A 7488-nucleotide genomic window follows, 5' to 3' on the forward strand; every position below is an offset into this window, starting at 1 on the left:
TCCGTGTAAAATTACGACTTTGATAATGTCCAGTTTGTTGTGCGATCGATGTACTTCTACGTTAGTGATTTTTCTTCATTCGTCCCTTTCCTCATCGAGTTTGGCACTGAAGATTTTACGAAGAACTTTGTTTTCGAAAACCCTAAATTTATTTTCGTCCTGTAACGTAAGCGCCTACGGTTCGCTACCATAAAGAACTACCGGACGGATGATTGTCCTGTATATCCTGATTTTTAATCGCCTAGACAGAAACGTCGAGCTGTGTAATTTGTTAACCGAATAGAAACATGAATTGCCAAGATTGATTCTTTTCTTAAGTTCTTCGTTAATTTTGTTGAACAAAAGAGGTGACAAAACGTCTCCCTTTTTTACCCGCTGTATATACTAAAATCTTCCGACATTTGGTTACCTAACCTCACTCTACCCCTAGTTTCCTTTAGGCACAGTTGTAGAAGTCTGACCAATTTTCTTGGTATCCCCTGTTTTATAGGAATTTCAAGCTTTTTTTCTTGTTTTACCGACTCGTACCCTTTTGGAAAATCTTTATAAAATTGATGTACCGTGTGGTTAAATTCCCACTTTTTCTCTAAGATCTGCTGAATAGCAAAGATTTGGTCTGTAGTCGATCTATTTCTCCTAAAACCGCATTGGTGATCTCCTGTTATCTCGTCCGCATACGGTATTATCCTATCTAGTAAGTTGCCTAAAGTATGATAGTAGCAGAAAAGTGAATACGAAAAAAATTGCATGAAAAAATCAGAAGTAAAATATGATATTAGTACTTTTTTAGCTTTTTAAAGTTAAGTCTTTTTCGAGATTTATTGTTTTACTTTTTTTTATTAAATGAGCTGTTCATTTTGAAAGCGGCCTATCTAAAAAAGGTATACCCCTTTGGATAAAGAAGGACCTAAAATTTACTAATTCGCCAATAAGAGGAGAGTCAACTAATCAGAACTTTCGGAAGAAAAATCTTATGTTTTTGGGAAGGGGTGTAATGGGGTTTGAGCCTAAGGAATTTTCTTTATGCGGATTATTCTTTATTTCTGTGTTCTCTCGTATTTACATAGTATCGTATTACACTCAAAGGACCCGACATTGCAGAAATGTTTCTTTCTTACTACTCTGTTTTTATGATCATTGAGATGGTTTGGAATTTTACGGTTCTTTAGAGTTTCTTAAACTTTAAGTAAATGATACCTTTTATCTACTGCCCAAAAAACCTCCCGATAATCCTAACACCTCCGCGAAAAATTGGAGAAGCCGGTACAATGACACGGGCATTTATTCAAACGGGACATTCCCCATCTTTTATGAGATTATTCCGGATTCGCACCGCTTGTTACCAGAACTTTCTACACGACTGCTCTCACCTAGGGGACCGGGCATAAATATCACCAGCTACCACCGCTGAAAGGGTGGGGAAAGTCTCCAAGAGCTCTTCGAGCACGTCGAAGAGTCCGCAGATGCTGTCTACATCCTCGCTAAGTGGAGAGTGAACTGTTATTTCATAGACTTGTCGCAGAATTTGTTTAACACAAATTAAATATTTTATTATCCAAAATATATATAAAAAAATATAAGGTTTATCGTCTACAGAGGGGGTTCGATAATGAACATAGCTCCTTCCGTTGAACGGATGCTATTCAATACCATGAAATACTATCTTCCTTAAGGCTGATCACGGTACCCTCTTTGATGTCGTGATGCCCTTTGTTCCACTTGTGACTTTTGTATATACTGCCCAGTGGACAATCTATTTGCTGTTATATGTAAAATTAAACTCAGGAATGTTCGTTTATGAATTACCAATAAGGAGATGATTAGGTGTTGAGACCATAGGATAGTTTTTGTTCAAAGGAAATAGGAGTACGTAGGCAAGATTTAGGATTGTTTCAACTTCGATGTTAAAGTATTGAACTCTTCGAAAATGAAAAGTTTATTTCTACATACTCTTCTTACGTGACTTTACATGATTTTACACCTGCCTCCCAGAATCCTTCGCAGTGTGGGGAGCGAGGCAGTGAAAGTATATGCTATGAATTGACTTGATCTGAAAGATAAATTTGACCTTTTTGTTGTGACCTTCTTAGCACAGTAAAGTAAATATCTCTTTTAATCTCATGATTAGCTCCGACGAAAATGGTTCCCTTGTCAAAATAAATTTCTTTACATTTTCTTCTTCGAATGATGAATTTCCTTAATGTTGCGGGTACATCTTTAGTGGTCATATCATTAACGATTTCTAAATATAATATTATGTAGTATATATATTATTTATTTAGTCATGATTTTTTTCCATTGATTTTTGTATATTGATTATACGTAATGATTTTTACATAATAAGTTTAGTTATTACAGCAATGGACCCATTAATTTAATAAGGATTGCAATTTTTAGCATAATGAGTTTGGCCGTAATATTAACTTGACTAATTAAACCTCATCTTGTTAGCTAGGATAGTATCGTATGCGGACGATATCATAGGAGATCACCAGTGCGGTTTTAGGATAAATGGATCGACTACAGACCAAACTTTTGCTACTAGGCAAATCTTAGAAAAAAAGTGGGAATTTAATCAGGCGGTACAACAACTTAATAAAGATTTCTAAAAAGCATACGACTCGATAAAAAGAGAAAAATGCTACAAATCCTAATACGAAAGGAGATACCATGAAAATTTGTCAACCTTGTTCAACTTTGCCTAAAGAAACTAGGAGTAGAGTGAGGTTAGGTAACCAAATGTCGGAAGATTTAATTATCTATACGGGTAAAAACGAGGGACGCTTTGTCACTCCTTTTGTCCAATTTAGTACTGGAATTCACTGTCAAAGAATTGCAGAAAAGTAAAGATGTTCTACAGTTTAACGGGACAACACTATTGTTGACATATGCGGACAATATTGCTTTCTTAGGGGACAAAGAAGTGTTATTAATTATTAAAATATTAATAGATAATACCAAAGATATGGGACAGCAAAATAGCGCAAAAAAACCAATTATATGATAACCGATAAAGTTTAGAATAAGCCTTGTACTGAAAATTTGGATGTCCTGGATAAAACTATGGAGCAGGTCAGCAACATCAGGTATTTAGGATTGATCATAGACCAGACGAACAAAATGAACGAAGAAGTTAAGAAAAGAATCAATCTTGACAATTCATGTCTCTATTCGGTTACCAAATTGCTCAGCTCGCGGTTTCTGTCTAGGCGATTAAAAATCAGGATATACAGGACAATCATCCGTCAGGTAGTTCTTTATGGTAGCGAACCGTAGGCGCTTACGTTACAGGACGAAAAGAAATTTAGGGTTTTCGAAAACAAAGTTCTTCGTAAAATCTTCAGTGCAAAACTTGATGAGGAAAGGGGCGGTTGGAGAAAAATCCATAACATAGAAATACTTCGATTGCACAACAAACCGGACATTATCAACGTCGTAAATTTACGCGGATTAAGATGAGCTGGTCACGTGGCGAGTATAAGACAGGATCGAACGGAGCACAAAATATTGGTCGGTATACTAAACGGAAAAAGACCACTAGGTAGACCGAGACCGAGGTAGATGGGAGGATACATCTCGTAAACAATTTTGTCGAATAGAAACTTTAGATTAGGTTAGATTTTACTTGATAACAAATATAAAAAAAAATAATTTACAAGTTAAACATTTTTGTCAAATAGAAAGGTGAGGTTAAGATTTGTTCATTCGTAAAAATGACCCCCTGTAAAATGGTTGGAGGTTTAAGATTGAAATAGTGCATGGATTAGTACAATAGCTTATTCATCTACTTCAATAGATAAAAAGAAACTGAAGAAACGAAAGTGTCGGGTTTTGTTTGAATATGTATACGATTTGTATTCACCAATACGTAAGAATATAAAAAAAGGGGCAACACAATCGTTGACCATGTCAAAAGTTCCTTTTTTTCTTTCCGAATGATCGATCGGGAGATTGGTTTTCGTCTTTGGTGGTAGTGACGACTGTTAGATTTCCGATTGTCTGAAAGTGGCAAAATATAAATTATCTTCAAAGGAAGAAGAAAATGGTTTTACATATATTTACTTACTTTGACAAGTTAATGCATTGACCAAGATTAAAGGAAAAAAACTGTTTCAATTATAAATATCATTTTCGTTTTAGAAAATATTTGTCCTGGAATGATCAATTTCGTAACTTTTTCAGTTGTATAGGACAAAAAAATGTAGTTTTATCTTGAAATGTCACTTGTAATAATAGATAATTTAAATGGTCAACTTTTGAAAGCATTGTATGGTCATTGTTATGCATAAAGAAACGATAAAAGCATTTTATTGGCCTAACGATACAAACGGGCGTAAAGAAAATATTTACTGACAGAGAAATAAAGAAGATAATAAATTAGATAAGCTATCTCCACTTTAAACTCAAATCTTCATAGATAAAATTCACAATCGGATATACATTAAATCTTTATTTATTCAATTGAATAAAAATGGGTTAGTCATTTTTGAACTGACATGTCTTTCCTAACTTATTTCAGCTGTGTCAACTAAAAAATATTTTTTTTCTGATTGTTGTTTCACACAATGGGGATTCGAAGGACACCCAATGTCCGTTCGGTAAGTACGTTGCACCTTATAACACAAGGAACAATTACAGGGTCGGCAGAGTCCATTGGCACCGGTTGGTAGTCCAATTAGCGCAGCATCCGATGAACGAAGGAACAAAGGAACGAACTTGGGGTGGTTGAGTGCAATTACCTTGAGAACCACCATATAAATTTCTTAGTACGAACGGCAATGTGTGCGTATAAGACTCCTGTTTTCTCTCACACATCAGTCGGATTAACTGTGCACACCCATTGCGAGTTGTGCAACTTTCTTGCCGGTGTCTCCCGGATTTCTCACCGCAAGCAAGCAAGCAAGCACACACTTGCTGAAAGGGTTATTAAACCCCTTCCTTTTAGACTTCTGACCGATGATTGCACCGACGACAGTTACTATCTGGAAACTGCCGGTCCGTGTTAAACGTCGCTTTTGCCGGAAATAGTATTATACGGTTAACCGTTTTCCTCTTGGCAAGGTTCATCGTCACTTTAAAGATTACTAAATCCAACTCTCAGAAATCCATCTTGTGTTCTCATGTTCTGTTTCTTTAACAAGTATTACTTTTAATTGTCTTATTTTATTTTTTTATTATTTCTTAGCACATTTATATTAAATATTGGAATTATTATTTATTATGAAATTTTATAATTCGTTCGATCAAATAATTGTTATAGCAAATTGACGATAAGTTGGTATTAGGATCATAAATTTACCAAGTTTTTGTTTTAATATAATAAAAATTATTCTAATTGATTAAAGAGCTGAAATATTATTTAATATAATTAGATAAAATAACATTATAAAATAGAATGACGTAACAGATTATCATTTATAGGTTAATACGTTGTGTTTTGATACAACTTAACATTCATACCATGCCAAGAAAAAATTTACCAGTTTGAAGATCATTCAATTACTGACAGACTAAATAGATGTTCGAAAACTACTTTATCTACCATTAATGTTTTCATTTTCTACGTTATCGACACTTATCATCTAACGATAAAAGGAAATTTATTATACCGACAGCCGGTACTTTTGTGATCTAAATTTATTAACTTTTGAGAAAAACGTATTTTTTTACTGAAGAATAATTTTTAATTTAATTTTCCCTTTTTAACAAAAGTACTTATTCATTAACTTTTTTACGAAAAATATGAATATTTACAAACACATCGATCCAAAACGTCTCGCAGTTTGATACGAGTTCTAAGTGTATCTAGTTAGAAAACTTCTCATATATTATCTGCATAAAACTGTTCAGAGTGTAATTGAAAAGTGCAAAGTAACTAAATAACGTATAACTTCTCGAATTCATAAAATTTGGCAAGGTTGAATGTAAACATCTAAATTAGAAGAAGCAAATGATCTCTTTTGAATATTCCGAGTCAATCGTTCGATTCGAGGCCAAAAACAGGGCAATTTATTCTTATATTCATGTATAATGCAATTATTATCTTTGAACACTGTTTTAAAAAGTTTTGCAAATTAGCAATTCATAAAATGAGAGTCAATGGTATCCAAGAATCGAGAAGTCGATAGGAAACTATCTTCGAAAAGATTCATTAAACTAAATGAACATTTTTCAACCAATGAATTAGAATAAAATTTTATCTAGCGGTGACATAATTTAAATATTGCAATTATTTATTTTAATAATTTTAAATTAAATTATTTTAAAACAATTATTTAATTTATATATTGATTTAATATATTGCTGCAAATTTAAGACGGAACTTTTTAATAATAAGAAACAATTCAACTGATTTAGTAGGATATTTTGATCACAATTTTTTAATGAAATTAATATTTGTTAAATGAACTTATAATAACTTGTAACCTTTTTCTTAAACCATTCATGGTGGATAAACCAGCACTCTTTAATCGATTCGTCATTGTGAGACTAGGGATACTTATCCATGAACTAGTCAAATTTCTTTGAAAAGTTCAGAAAAAAGTCTCGTTTAAGGGGACGTTCCACTCTGCAATTTTTAAAAAATTAAATTTTTTTTACATTTTTCGAATGTATATATACGTAGAATTATTGTGTTAAAATTTCAAAAAGATCCGATGTCTCTAACTACATTTTTTTGCTGCCTGAACGTTACTATCTCGGACCGCTCTCCTGAGCGTTTAGCGCGCACGGTTCTTATATCGGCTACGGAGACTCCAAGACTTTTAAAATGCTGCTTTATTATCATCCATACGGTGAAAATTTCATTGTTAAAAAGTTGAAGTGTATTTTGCATGTGACAAAACATATTTTTAAGCGCGCTAATAAGGCAAGAAAAGCTCTCATACAAAAGAAGAAAATTTAAAAGAAAAACGCCTAACCGCCAAAAGAAAATAAGAACCGTAGCAAAAACAGTAGTGAAGAGAAGAATGACTGTTGTGAAAAAAGTTCCTGAAGTAAAAACTAAAAATTTACCATCAAATTAATGAAAGAACTCTCAGAGATCTACGGTTTAGCAGTCAGAAGAAATTTGAATTCTTCATAGGATATGCGTAACGAGTTTTGGGCAGGATACTACCACAAATTTCGACTGATGCCAAGCCGAAGCATTCTAAGTGTTCCATCTGCTGGTGAAAGTACCTCAAATCTAAGGCACATGGCACCTAAACACATGTTTAACGGCAAAAAAGTTGTTGAAATTGCGTGCAAAGTTTTTGCATGTATCTTTAACGAAGGATTTCGAACAGTGATGAAGATATTGGAAACGATGGGCATGAAACTCTGGCCAGGAGCGATCGACTTTGCTAAAAGACGCGACGACCGACGTATCGAATCTGTGAACCGTCGAAGCTCTAAGTGCTCAAAAGATGCCAGATCAAAGTGGAAGAAGGCAAGACTGGAAGAAATTGAAGAATATGAACAAGAAGAAGGTCTATTGTACGGTCCAGG

The sequence above is a fragment of the Polistes dominula genome, unplaced genomic scaffold (assembly GCF_049000335.1).
Source record: "Polistes dominula isolate Pdom_NZ unplaced genomic scaffold, Pdom_raw_medaka contig_418, whole genome shotgun sequence".
Classification (NCBI taxonomy): Eukaryota; Metazoa; Arthropoda; class Insecta; order Hymenoptera; family Vespidae; genus Polistes; species Polistes dominula.